This window comes from Mirounga leonina, unplaced genomic scaffold (assembly GCF_011800145.1).
Source record: "Mirounga leonina isolate KUSES-001 unplaced genomic scaffold, KU_Mleo_1.0 Mir_366, whole genome shotgun sequence".
Taxonomy (NCBI): domain Eukaryota; kingdom Metazoa; phylum Chordata; class Mammalia; order Carnivora; family Phocidae; genus Mirounga; species Mirounga leonina.
In genome coordinates this window covers 9,266,580-9,279,408 of record NW_023270709.1, presented here as the reverse complement: position 1 = coordinate 9,279,408, position 12,829 = coordinate 9,266,580, and the positions used below count along the sequence as shown (strand labels likewise).

The following is a 12,829-nucleotide window of genomic DNA, read 5'->3' as shown; positions in this document are numbered from 1 at the left end:
AAAGCTTCTAGATGATAAACATAAACAAAACCAAAAAAAGAACACCGTTCTCTTCCATCCTTGCGTGGCCCGAGTGGCATGAGGATTGAATCAGCAGCGGAAGCGGACAATTTCACGATGTACGACATCTGTCTGCTCTTCTCGGTAAACGGACTCCTCGTTTCTGTCCCAGCCAAGGGCTCCTGGTAGAATATGTTATTTATAGCACGACACACAGGGCCTGGCAATACAGTGTGGGCAATGAAACATGACAAATGGAGGTGTCTCCTCGGGGAGGGAAGCTTCCTTGAACATTGCCTTGTTTCCTGTTTTTGCAGTTATATTTGCTAAGAGTGTCTGACGCGTATCATTTAACGAGGGCCTCGTCTGCAAACTTTTTTCCCTAGGCAAGCCAGGACTACCACTGACTACTTTCTAAGGAGATGTGGGGTAAGTGCCCTAGGAAGCCTGCTGCCTAGAGACCACGGTTGGTTCTGAGGGCAAATGGAGCTGAGCAGTGGCGAGAAAAATCCCACCAGGTACTGAGCACTGATGGGGTCAGGCTCGTCTCACACACATGGTTAACATCGAATCCCCCCTCAGCACGTCGTGCAGTAAGGACCATTATCTTTGCTGTAGAGAGGGGTATTTTAATGTTCAGAGAGATTATTAAACTGTCCAAGTTCATGGATGTGTGGTCTGTGCGGTTGCACTGATCTCTGAGCTTAGAAAAGCCCCGTGTTTGGTTTAATGCACTATTAACAGCTTGAAATTCTGAATTTTTTTTTTTTTTTAAAAGAAAGCCTCACATTTTCTTTTTGTAGTGGATCCCAGAAATTCGGCAGCTTTTCTTGTTCAAAAGCACTAAGGCTTGGGCTTATCCAATGCCCGTGTCTCTTTTTACTGGGCCCGTGACTGCTCTCAACTCCCTAGTGCTCAACAAGCTGGCGGGGCCACTCTGCTGTGTTTCCTGCATCCGGAGGAGGAGTGGTTTCAGGTGGAGGACAGTGGTGGAAGGAGCACCCCTCTCGGGGATGGCTTTACCCTTCTCCTTTCTCTCTGTCTGCTCTTCCCTTCCTCCCCTGTTCTGCTAGCCTTCCCCGTACTCCCAGTGGAGTGCTAGAATTGGAGCCCAGGTCTCCTGATTCCAAAGCCCATGCTCTCCTTGCTAGCCCTACCTGTGCACGGACAGGTGTTCTCAGTTCCAAATGCTTCAGCAAGTCTTTCTCTTTTTCTTTTTTTTTTTTTTTTAAGATTTTATTTATTTATTTGTCAGAGAGAGAGAGAGAGCAGAGGTAGAGGGAGAAGCAGACTTCCCGCTGAGCAAGGAGCCCGATGCGGGGCTCGATCCCAGGACCCTGAGATCATGACCTGAGCTGAAGGCAGTTGCTTAACCAACTGAGCCATGCAGGCGTCCCCAGCAAGACTTTGATGAGGCCAGATTCACCCCACCCTCATCAACATTTTGAGCTCTGGCTGGACTGGGTGGCATTTGGGGGGATGAATCTCCAGCTTCTCGTCTGGTCCATCACTGCCTTCCAAACTCCTTCCGATGTTTATTCCGGACATCAGCCAGACAGGTGCAGCTGAAGTCCTGCAGGCACCTCAAGCCCTCCTCGCTCTCACGGCGAACCCTTCTGCCCGTAGTTGTGATCTCGTTAAAGGAAGTCACCTCTGGCTGGGGCGCCTGGGTGGCTCAGTAGGTTAAGTGTCTGCCTTCGGCTCAGGTCATGATCCCAGGGGCCTGGGATCGAGCCCTGCATGTCGGGCTCCCTGCTCAGCAAAGAGCCTGCTTCTCCCTCTGCCCGCCACTCCCCCTGCTTGTGCTCAGTCTCTTTCTCTCTGACAAATAAATAAACAAAATCTTAAAAAAAAGTCACCTCTGGGCTAAATGCTCTAGCTGAGTGTCTTAAAGTTGTCTCCAGCTGTTCCCCTTTTCTTATTCTCGATGTTGCTAAATCCTGTGGATTTTTGTTTTCTGCCAGAAAAGCCCCATCCCCTTACCTACTGCCTTAGTGTGTTCCTCCCTTAGCTCTCCTGGAGTTCACAGCGGTGCTCACTGGGCACACACACTCATCTCTGTGTGTCTCTGGCGTTTTCAGTCAGTAACACTCTCTCTTATAATTACATTTACAAAATTTAATTGGTGTGTTAAAAAGAGGGGACCTTTATAATCTTATTTTTATGTTTTTGGTACAATTGACATGTAATATTATATGAATTTCAGGTATACAACAATAATGATTCAGTATTTGTCTACACCTTGGAATGATCACCGCAGTTAGTCCAGTTAATATCCATCACCTGGCACAGGGTAACCAGTGTCTTTGCCCTATCATTGGCCCCTTCCAAGCTACCCTCCACATTGCTGCAGAGAGTGATCTAATGATAAAACCATCCCGATCATTCACTCTCACGGGCTCCCTGTTGGCCATCGGATAAAGTCCAAATGCCTCTCACTGTCTGGCCCCGTTGTGTCTTCTCAATTTCATCTTTTGTTTCTCTCCTGTACTCCATGCACCAGCTGCCCTGGGTTCCCTGTTCTCCAATAAAACTACCCTTTGTGCCTCTCTTTGCAAATGCCGTTTCTGCCTGCAATTCTTCATCTTACACTTCTCCATCCTCTTGGTGGTAACTGCATTCTCTACATCTCAGCTCAAATGTTGCTGGTGCTGGTAAGTCTTCCCAGATTCCCAACTACCTCCTTCCCTACCTCTCTCTTCTTATTCACACCTTATCACGTTATATTGGGAGCATCTGGCCTTGCATCTACCTGTCAGTAGTAGGAAGGCAGGGATAATATTTATTCCTCTTTGTATTCCCAGGGGCGAGCACAATGCCAGGCATGTAGGAGGGGCTGATGAGACATACTATGTACTTGTGAATGAACCTTGAGTAATTGTATTATTTTTGTTTATTTATTTTTTTCAAAGAGAGAGAGAGAGAGAGAACAAGTGGGGAGGGGGCAGAGGGAGAAGGAGAGAGAGAATCTCAAGCAGGCTCCACGCTCAGCATGGAGCCTGATGCCGGGCTTGACCTCACGACCCTGAGATCGTGACCTCAGCCGAAATCAAGAGTCGGACACTTAACCTACTGAGCCATCCAGGCACCCTGACTGTATTATTTTAAGAAACTGTTTTGATTTTTGATTTTTAAGCAGATAGTTGACATGGTATGTGTTACTTCTGATTTAGAAAAAATGCTATCAATAAATGTGTTTCAGAAACTATTTTTAAATGGTGTATACTTAATAAATAATAAAATGTGCAGGTCTGAAGTGTTTAGGTTGATACATTAGACAATTGGTACACACCTGTGTAACCACCTCCCCAACCAAGACAGAATGTTTCTGTCACCTCAGAAAGAGTCTTCATGTCATCTTTCCAGTCAAAGAAAGGCCCATTGCCTTTAAGAATGACCCACTTTGTGATGTCTATCATCACGGGTTAACTTTGCCTGTTCTAGAATTTTTTATAAATGAAATCATATAGTATGAACTCTTCAGTAGCTGCCTTCCCCCCTCATGTCATAATGTTTTTGAGATCGTCCGCTTAGCAATGGCTTGTTCCTTTCATTGCTCAGAAGTATTCTAATGTAGGACAATTCATACATCCATTCTCCAAGTATGAGTGAGTGACCTTGAAAATCTGAGAGGCATTAAGGCATCCTGTGACCTTGGAGGGTGGCATCTGTGAGAGCAGAACATTTGACTCTTATCAGGGACCCACAAGGTCAAGGCGTTACTTATGGTAAATAACACCAGACTGATCCTTTCTTTTTATCGTTATGTTCTCTCTATTGCCATTAGATTGATGGTAGACACACCTTTCTGCCCACATTGTGCCTGCTTTGTGGCATTTCTGTTGCTGATTTTGGATTCTGTGTTTCAGGGGAACATAGATAAACCAACTGTCCTAGAATCAGGCTCTAAGGAATGGTCTGGCAGGAGCTCTTTTACGTGAGACTGTGATACTGATTTTGGTTCCCCCGAGGTCTTTTATTTCCCTTCATATTTCTAGGTTCTCAGCCATGTTCCAGATGTTGGAATGGCTCCTAGATTGTACCCTCTGGCACAGTTTGGGTCTCTGGGCTCCAGATTCCCCTCTGCTCTGACCCCAGGGGTCACTTGCCTGGTGCCCCTCCTAACGCTCCACTGACTATACACTCACACCGAATACCTAAGCTCTCACTACAGAGTTACGAAGCTGCTGATAGTGTCCTTGTCTCAGGACGAACGTAGGAATGAGTACAGAAAAATGAAATAACCACAAAACGCCCCCCCCCCCCACAAAGGTTATGCTTTCTGTAATAGGTTCCCAGTCTCACATCATTTAATAGGGTGATCCACCATCTCGGTTTGCCCAGGACTCTCGCCAGTTTTAACACTGAAATTCCTGCATCCTGGGATGTTCCACGGTTGTAGGCAAACCAGGATAGTTGCCTTACCTAAAACTTAAAAACAACTTTGAAAACATAACCTGTTTTAATCAGAAGAACCTGTTGCATTTCGTTTACCTGATGATATTATAATCTCAAAGAGTATTTATTTTTTATTTTTATTTATTTATTAGGGAGAGAGAGAGAAAGCACAAGCAGGGGGAGCGGCAGGCAGAGGGAGAAGCAGGCTCCTCGCTGAGCAGGGAGCCTGATGCGGGACTCGATCCCAGGACCCTGAGATCATGACCTGAGCCAAAGGCAGACGCTTAACCGACTGAGCCACCCAGGCGTCCCTCTCAAAGAGCATTTATTAACCCAAAGGAGATAAACTTTTAGAGATAGCTTTTATAGAGCATACCCAACTCCAGTATTAGATAACTGCACGTCTGTTTCTTCAGCACTCCAGCGTTTGGTAGAGGCCAGAGCGAGGACGCGCACACAGGGCTTACCTCCCTGGAGGAGATCAGGGATTCATGTGTTCGTGTCTGGAATTGAACACATTGTCAGATCACTAAAGCTTCAGGCACTTTGTTCTTGGACTGTATATAATTACACAATAATGCACTATGGGAGGGGACATTTACTCTGTGCACACTCAGGAGCTTCCAGCTTGCAGGAACTCTTCATTCTGGAAAATCTCTTAGAAGAAAGCAAAAACAAGGAGAAGGAACACTCTCAACACTTCTCATATGGGAGTGCATGTCCTGGATGGTGGAGAAGGTGGCATCTTGATTCAGGGACAGTGGGGATTTATAGCCCTTTGTTTTGTGTTTTTTCGACCTTGGGAGAAGGACATTTTTATGTCACTGAGATTTAGGCTGTTAGCAATAAAATAATTTATTCTCAGCAGATATCTGAGATTCGGGGAAAACTTTTTTTTTAAGATTTATTTATTTATTTGAGAGAGAGAGCGAGAGAGAGCGAGCCCACAGAGGGAGAGCGAGAGGGAAAAGTGGACTCCCTGCTGAGCAAGGAGCCTGATGCAGGATTGGATCCCAGGACCCCGGGATCATGACCTGAGCTGAAGGCAGACCCTTAACCTACTGAGCCCCCCAGGCGCCCCTCAGGGAAAACTTTTAAAAACAAATTTGCACTGTTGTGATTGGGCAAGCTGCAGAGCAGAGTCAGTCTTACATCCAGGCGGGAATGGCTGAGGCTGGGGAAACAGGCTATAAAGACGTGCAAATTAGAATCCCTTTCTAGACAGAAAGGGATTTGTTCTCAAAAGAGTGTTAGAGACCAATATCTCAGAGGAGAGCAAGTTCACCATGGGCTACAAGGCTTTGGGGGAGAAGAGGTCACATAAAGTAGGTCCAGGAGGAAAAGTAGTATACGAACAGAGGTGAATGGGCAGGAAAGTGAAATACACCTTGGACACACATGCACATGCACACATTTCTGTCTTCCAAGGCCACGTGCTTTTCGTTCTATGAGAGGCCTCTCGTGTTTGGACTTTGCCCCAACAAAGTGTCGTAGAAAGCACTAAATATATATGTTTTTAATTGAACCAGTGAAATTCTTTACTTCAGTTAAGGATTCTGGAGTCCCGCAGCCCTGGTCTTGAATTCTAGCTCTGCCACTTAGCAGTTTCATGTCCCCAGGTGAGGTGTGGAACCCCCAACACCCAGCTTCCTCCTCCGTACCATGGGGTGACACCTGCCTTGCCTATCTCCAGGTTTGTGGTGAGGGTTAAAAATGATAATGTACACGAAAGTGCTTTGAAAGTGGTAGACTTCTATGCAAAGTTGTTTTGGGCTGAATTATGTTCCCCAATTCCGATGTTGAAACCCTAACCCCCAGTGTGACTGTATTGGGACAAAGGGCCTTTAAGGAGGTAATCAACGTTAAATGGGGTCATCAGGGTGGGCCCCAATTCCATAGGACTAGTGTCCTTGTAAGAAGAGGGAGAACCAGCAGAGATCTCTCTCCCCCTCTGCATAAGTACGGGGAAAAGCCATTTAAGCACAGAGTGAGAAGGTGGCCATCTGCAAGCCAGGAAGAGAGGCCTCATTGGAAACCAACCCTGCTGGCTCCTTGCTCTTGGACTTCCAGAAAGTGCGGAAAAAAGAAATGTCTGTTGTTTAAGTCATCTGGTCTGCGGTCTTTTGTTATGGCAGTTCCAGCAGACCAGTACAGAAGAAAATCAAGGTTTACATGGCAATGTACAACTTAGAGAATGCTTTCTCGGGCATCTTCTTGTTATAAATTTTTATATTTTTGTTGAGGGGGTAACAAAAACAGCGTGTAGAAATTTGTTTTAATTAAGTGCACACATTTGTTTGCATCATGAAGTGTGGAGAATAGGCTTGGGTCTTGTCTTCCTGCTGCTTTGCATTCTAGAAGCAGGTGGAAATGCCAGAGAGTTCAGCAGAAAAGGTACAAGTGCACCACGATGGGTAGTCTTTGGAAAAAACTCCTTGTACTTCTCACCCTGAACTGCCCCATCCGTTCTCCCTATATGTTGTTAGAGCCTCTGGGGCTGATACAAACTTTTTTTTTTTTTTTTTTTTTCCCAGCTGTGATAAGTGGTGTCCAATGCTGGTTGAAGATAAGAGGCTACAATTCTGTGGAAAGGATTCGGAGAAACACGAATGCCCTCCTTCCTTCCTGCGACCCTGACTTCTTGGACCAGTAAGTCACGGACACAATGGTTATGCTCTGCTTCCAGTTTGTTGTTCTCAGGGGTTGACATGAGTTTATCTGTCTTTCTGCCTCTCCTCTTCGCTCCCTGCTAACCCCTTTCCTCTCCCAGCCCCACACCGACACCCCACCTCTCCCTCGTAATTTTAACAGTTGAGGTCAAGAGGGACTGCCTCATGTTGTCTTAACCCAGAAAGGCCTTGGGAAGCTAGGAAGAGAGCATCCCCTTTGTCCTGGAGGTGGTCTATACTAGGTATTCAAGCACTTTGGCTTCTACCAGTGCTGCTGGGGTTACTAATTCAGTGATGGAAAATGAGCCCTCTTCTGGTCTTTTCTCTTTCCGTGATGAAATATGTTAATCTGACCTAGCTGGGGTGAGATCTCATCCTCTTTCTGAGCATTGACCTGTCACCTATCTTTGAGAGTGATGGTTTTAAAGGTCTGGGTGGGAAGATGAGGGCCAGTGTGGCCACAGGCATTAATGGTTTGGTGGGTTGTTCTCAACGGGAGGGAGGATTATCCTCAGGGTAGGCACCATTTTTCCTCTCTCTTTCTCTCTCTCTCTTTTTTTTTTTTTTAAAGATTTTATTTATTTATTTGACAGAGAGAGTGAGAGCAGGAACACAAGCAGGGGGAGTGGGAGAGGGAGAAGCGGGCCTCCCGCCGAGCAGGGAGCCCGATGCGGGACTCGATCACAGGACCCTGGGATCATGACCTGAGCCGAAGGCAGATGCTTAACTACTGAGCCACCCAGGCGCCCTCTCTCTTTTTTTTAGTGGTAAAATATACATACATAAAATTTACCATCTTAATCATTTTTAAGTATATGTTTCGGGGGCTTTAAGTACATTCACAGTGTTATGAAACCATCACCACCACTGTCTCCAGAACATTTTCATCTTCCCAGACTGAAACTCTGTCCCCATTAAACCCTAACTCCCCCTTGTTCCCTTCTAGTCTTTGGCCACCACCAGTCTATCTTCTGTCTCTATGAATCTGAAAATTTCACTCTTCTAAGTACTTCATATCTGTGGGAAAAGGACAAGCTTTATCCTTTTGTGTCTGGCTATTCACGGAGCATAATGTCCTTAAGGTTCATCCATGTAGTAGCGTGTGTCAGAAATTCCTTCTGTTTTCAGGTTGAACCATGTTCCATCGTATGTGTATGTCACATTTTGTTTATCTATTCCTCTGTGGATGGACACTTGGGTTGTTTCCATCTTTTGGCTGTTGTGAGTAATGCTACTGTGAATATTGGTGTATAAAAATCTCTATGAGTGTTTGAGTCCCTGCTTTCAGTTCTTTTGGGTAGATACCCAACAGTGGAATTGCTGGGTCATAGGGAACCTCGATGGTTTAACCTTTTCAGGAACCACCAAACTTTTTCCCAGTGGCTGAATCATTTTATCTTCTTACCAGCAATACTAGGCATCTTTGTCATGGGTGTGGTGATTTATTTGGCACATTCAGATGCTCAATTAAAGCTGTAATTAAATGTCAGGTACACATTCTAAAAATACCACAGCACATGGGCCATTATGCACCTTAGAAAGATATATTTTCTTTTTTTTTTTTAGATTTTTATTTATTTATTTATTTGAGAGAGCGAGAGCAAGAAAGAGCATGGGGGTGCGCAGAAGGAGAGGGAGAAGCAGGCTCCCCACTGAGCACGGAGCCTGACTTGGGGCTCAATCCCAGGACCCTGGGATCATGACCTGAGCTGAAGGCAGACGCCTCACTGACTGAGCCACCCAGGCGCCCTGAAAGATGTATTTTCTTCTTATTTTCACATCCAACCAGATAGGAAGTAAAATAGTTTTGGGTTTAGGAAATCGAATACGTAAATATACAGATATTTTTACATCAACATGGATAGAACTGGAGGGGATTATGCTAAGTGAAATAAGTCAATCAGAGAAACACAATTATCATACGGTTTCACTCATATGTGGAACATAAGGAATAGTGCAGGGGACAATGGGGAAGGGAGGGAAAATTGGAAGGGGAAGAAATCAGAGAGGGAGACAAATCATACGAGACTCTTGACTCTGGGAAACAAGCTGAGGGTTGCGGAAAGGGAGGTGGGTGGGGGATGGGGCAACCGGGTGATGGACATTAAGGAGGGCACATGATGTGATGAGCACTGGATGTTATACGCAACTAATGAATCATTGAACACTACATCTGAAGCTAGTGATGTACTATACGTTGGCTAATTGAATTTAAATTTAAAAAAATATTTGATCAAAGACAACCAAACTCTATGCTCTATTGAAAGTGAGCTTCTCTTCTGATAAAGACTGTGTCCTTATGCCCAAACATGATATTCCATTTACACATCCAGGAACAAAATCTATTATTTCCTGATTTATTCCACAAGAGTTTGTTGAGCTTATTAGGGAAAATTCTTCCTAAATCTTAAGTTTTTTCTCTTTGTGCTTGAAATCAAATAAGTATATCCTTTTTATTTAACTTAAAATTCTATAAACTGTGCCAAGTTTGGAGAGTAGCATATAGAAGATGCTCAGTAAGTGTTTTCCAGAATGAAACAGATGCTTTCCGCCTAGGTTTGACAACCACTGGTGTATCAGCTACTCTCCCCCTTGCAAATCTGGGCAGGGTGTGGGGCGGGAGAATTTACTTCCATGTGCTGTTTTAGATTTTGAAGTGTGATTGCTGTAGTACTTGCCAGTGACAAGCAGAACGCTAGTCTTTACAGTGACTCTCTGCTTTGCCCAGAGCACCAACTATGTTTATGGTCCAGTGAAGCAGCTGACTCTCCTCCTGGACTAGGTGGAGATTGGCAGGTCCTGTCTGGCTGAGCCCTGGGGAGGTCCAGCCCCTAAGAGGGACCCTTCTGTCCTGACAAGATAGTCTAGAAGCCAGTGGGAGAGGACTGAAGACCCACGAGGAACAAACACTAATCCTGGGCTTGCTGGGGAGAAGGAGCAGGGCAACCCTTCCCCGCACCTGTTGCCCTGCCCCGGGCATTGGGCATGGGCTTGTTCTCCATGCAATCCTGATGCTGGGTGCAACCCTGCTCATTTACGATTTTAATCCACAAGGGATATTCTTATCTGATACAGTCTTCCTATGTGACACTCTATCCAACACAATCGTCGCAGCACAACATCAATCTCTTGCTAACACATCCATTCATCTTGAAGGGACTCCTGGTGGTCTGTGGTGGTTACCATAGGAGCAGAGTTCTGTGAAGAAGCTGCATTCCTCAGGGAGGAGAGCATGTGCCCCCACTCTTTGCCCTTCTGTGTGCTCCCATGTGGGCCACTCGGAGTCAGCAGTGACCCTGAGGCTCTCAACACACACACTTTTGGCATGGACATCTTTCTTGATCCCTTTGCAAACAGAACAGGAAATCCATTTGCGGTAAAGTTGAGGGGTCCATGATCTCCAATGAGCTTCTCTGGTATCGAGTCTGTTTTTCTTTTTCTTATAGCCTGTTGGCTTCACATTTTGATATTAATGTATTTTCTTATTGTGAGCTCCATTCCTCCAGCGGGCTGAGCGGTTGCCCAGCTCTTGGATAAAGAACCTTCCGACAATGACAGTGTCTGTGATGGGGGTGTGTGGGTGCCCGGCCTCTTGAGCATCCTTCGGGGTGGCATCCAGAAGACACTTGGTTGAGCTGGGTGGGACCAAAGCAGATTTTCGAAAATGTTTTCCTTGTTTTTTCATACACTTTCACACATTTGCTTTTCTACCAACTGACTTTCATTAGCTTTCTGGAATCTGGGTGAGTTAGCTGGGTGGAGGAACTCTGCTTGAAGGAGATTTTGCCTTTTTCTGTCCACACATTTTATACCTAAGTGTTCACAGCTCTGTGGCCGAGAAGCAGGGTCATACCTCCTGAGCTTCTGAGGGCTCTTTCTGTTTTTACAATCTCTCCAGGAATTTATTCTTCTGACTGATGTTCTTTCCTCTACTTCTTCACTTTTCAGAAGGTAGCCCAAGTACCCAGAGTGCACATGTATATATTTTTATGATTGGTTGAGGGTGATTGTTGGTGTTTAAAATACTCTTTTGACCTTGGTGTACTGGTTTGCCAGCGAATTTTATTGTGTAAGCTGAAGCAAACAACCCATGTCTACATTCTAGTTCTCTGTGATACTTAGCACACTGTGGCGTTTGTATATCAAATGCCGCCAATGGTGGTGTCAATAAGAGATGATGTGACTCTTGGGGAGGCAGGGTAGACATTATTCTGGTGCATTGTACAATACTTTGTGGCCTGGATCTGACTCGGATCTCTTTTGGCCTATCATTCCCTGAGACCTCCTACCATGTCCTGGTGGCGTAAGGAGAAGAAGACAAATTCTTTGCCTTCAAGAAGCTTGGGGAAAAGGCTGAGAAGTGAATAGTTACATGCAACGTGATAATTGTTACTGTACAGATTCGGACGAGATTTGGGGAGACTGCTTCTCTCTCTTTCATGGAGGAAAGGACAGCGTTTGGGAAGCGGGGCGAATGAGGATTGAGCTGAATCTAGACCAGGGTTTCTCATCCTTGGAACTGTTGGCATTTTGGACCAGATCATTCTTCGTTGTCCTCTACAGGGTGGGATGTGGAGTCTGGCCTCTCTACCGGGTGACGGTCGTAGCAACCCTCTTCTCTCCAGGTTGTATCAATAAAAAAATGCCTCCAGACACAGCCAGCTGTGCCCTGAGGAATAAGATTGCCCCTGGTTGAGATTCACGGAGTCACTAGTGGAATCTGAGAGGAAAAGGGTTTCCTGTGCACAGCACAGAGGTGGGAGAGAGCCCGGCCCATCCAGGCACCCTCTAGTGCTTTGGAACTGGGTGGAACTCCGTACACCCGGAGGCTAAAAGATAAATGGGCCTGTTTTTGAAAGTCTCACCAGTAGAGCACAAACTCTGCTCTGGCAACAGGGCACGGGACTACATAATCAACTAGAGGTGTTGTTGGGTAGCCCACAATGGGTGTCATTAACAATATGCACCATCTGGCAGCTTCCTATTACAACGAATGTGTCTTGCTAAGTACCCTCGAAGCTTTAAAAATCCTCATTTTAAAATACTGCACCCTAAAGTTTGGTGCCTTGGGGTAAAGTCCAGGTCATGCTCTGGAGGGAGGACTTCATGTGTTCTCTCTAGGAGCCAGCGTGGAAGGTTGCACGAGAAGGCCCTTGTCATAGCAAGACAACCTCCCGAGAAACATAGGAGGGCACGGAGGCTGCCGGCTGGAGACCAGACAGAAGGCAACAGAAACAATGAAGACCTGAGACAAAGACACAATGCACCCAGGGTGGAAAGGGGATGCTGGCTTGTGGGCCAATCGAAGGCATAACTGGCCAGGCTTGCCCGGGAGCCCGGGAAGGCAAAGGGGCGGTGCAGGAGAAACCCGGGGTTGTCTGGTTTGGGTATCTCCCTTTTGTAGGTGCCCAGAGGTGGGAGCTAAGAGAAGAACCAATGCAGGTACAGCTAGAAGACAAAGATGGCTAGAGTCCCTAGTTGGGACGGCGGGGAAATGACCTCTTGGACCATTGGAATCTGGGGTTGGGGAGAAAGGACCAGGCTGCAGACATATATCTGTGAGTCACTGTGTTGAGGTGGTGCTTGGAGCTGTGGGTAAGATTACCCAGGGGGGTGTGTAGAAAGAATGGAGCTCATAGGACGGAATCCTGTTTTCCGTTCCTTGCAAATCCTGCTCGCGTGCCCTTCCCCCAGCATCCTTTCCAAACCTGCAACCCACCGGCAGTGCCCCCCATCCAGCCCTCCTTTTGCAGTCAAAACCC

The 12,829-nt window shown here is 46.1% G+C and overlaps 1 long non-coding RNA gene across 1 annotated transcript in view; it reads left to right on the top strand.

Moving 5' to 3' along the window:
• Positions 1-241: 241 nt before the first annotated feature.
• The window catches only part of LOC118027430, a 35,695-nt gene continuing 23,107 nt past the window's right edge, over positions 242-12,829 (top strand). Inside the window, exons 1-2 of the long non-coding RNA XR_004683822.1 lie at positions 242-429; positions 6,933-7,047. This is a non-coding gene — a long non-coding RNA (uncharacterized LOC118027430). The remainder of the gene's footprint in view (positions 430-6,932; positions 7,048-12,829) is intronic.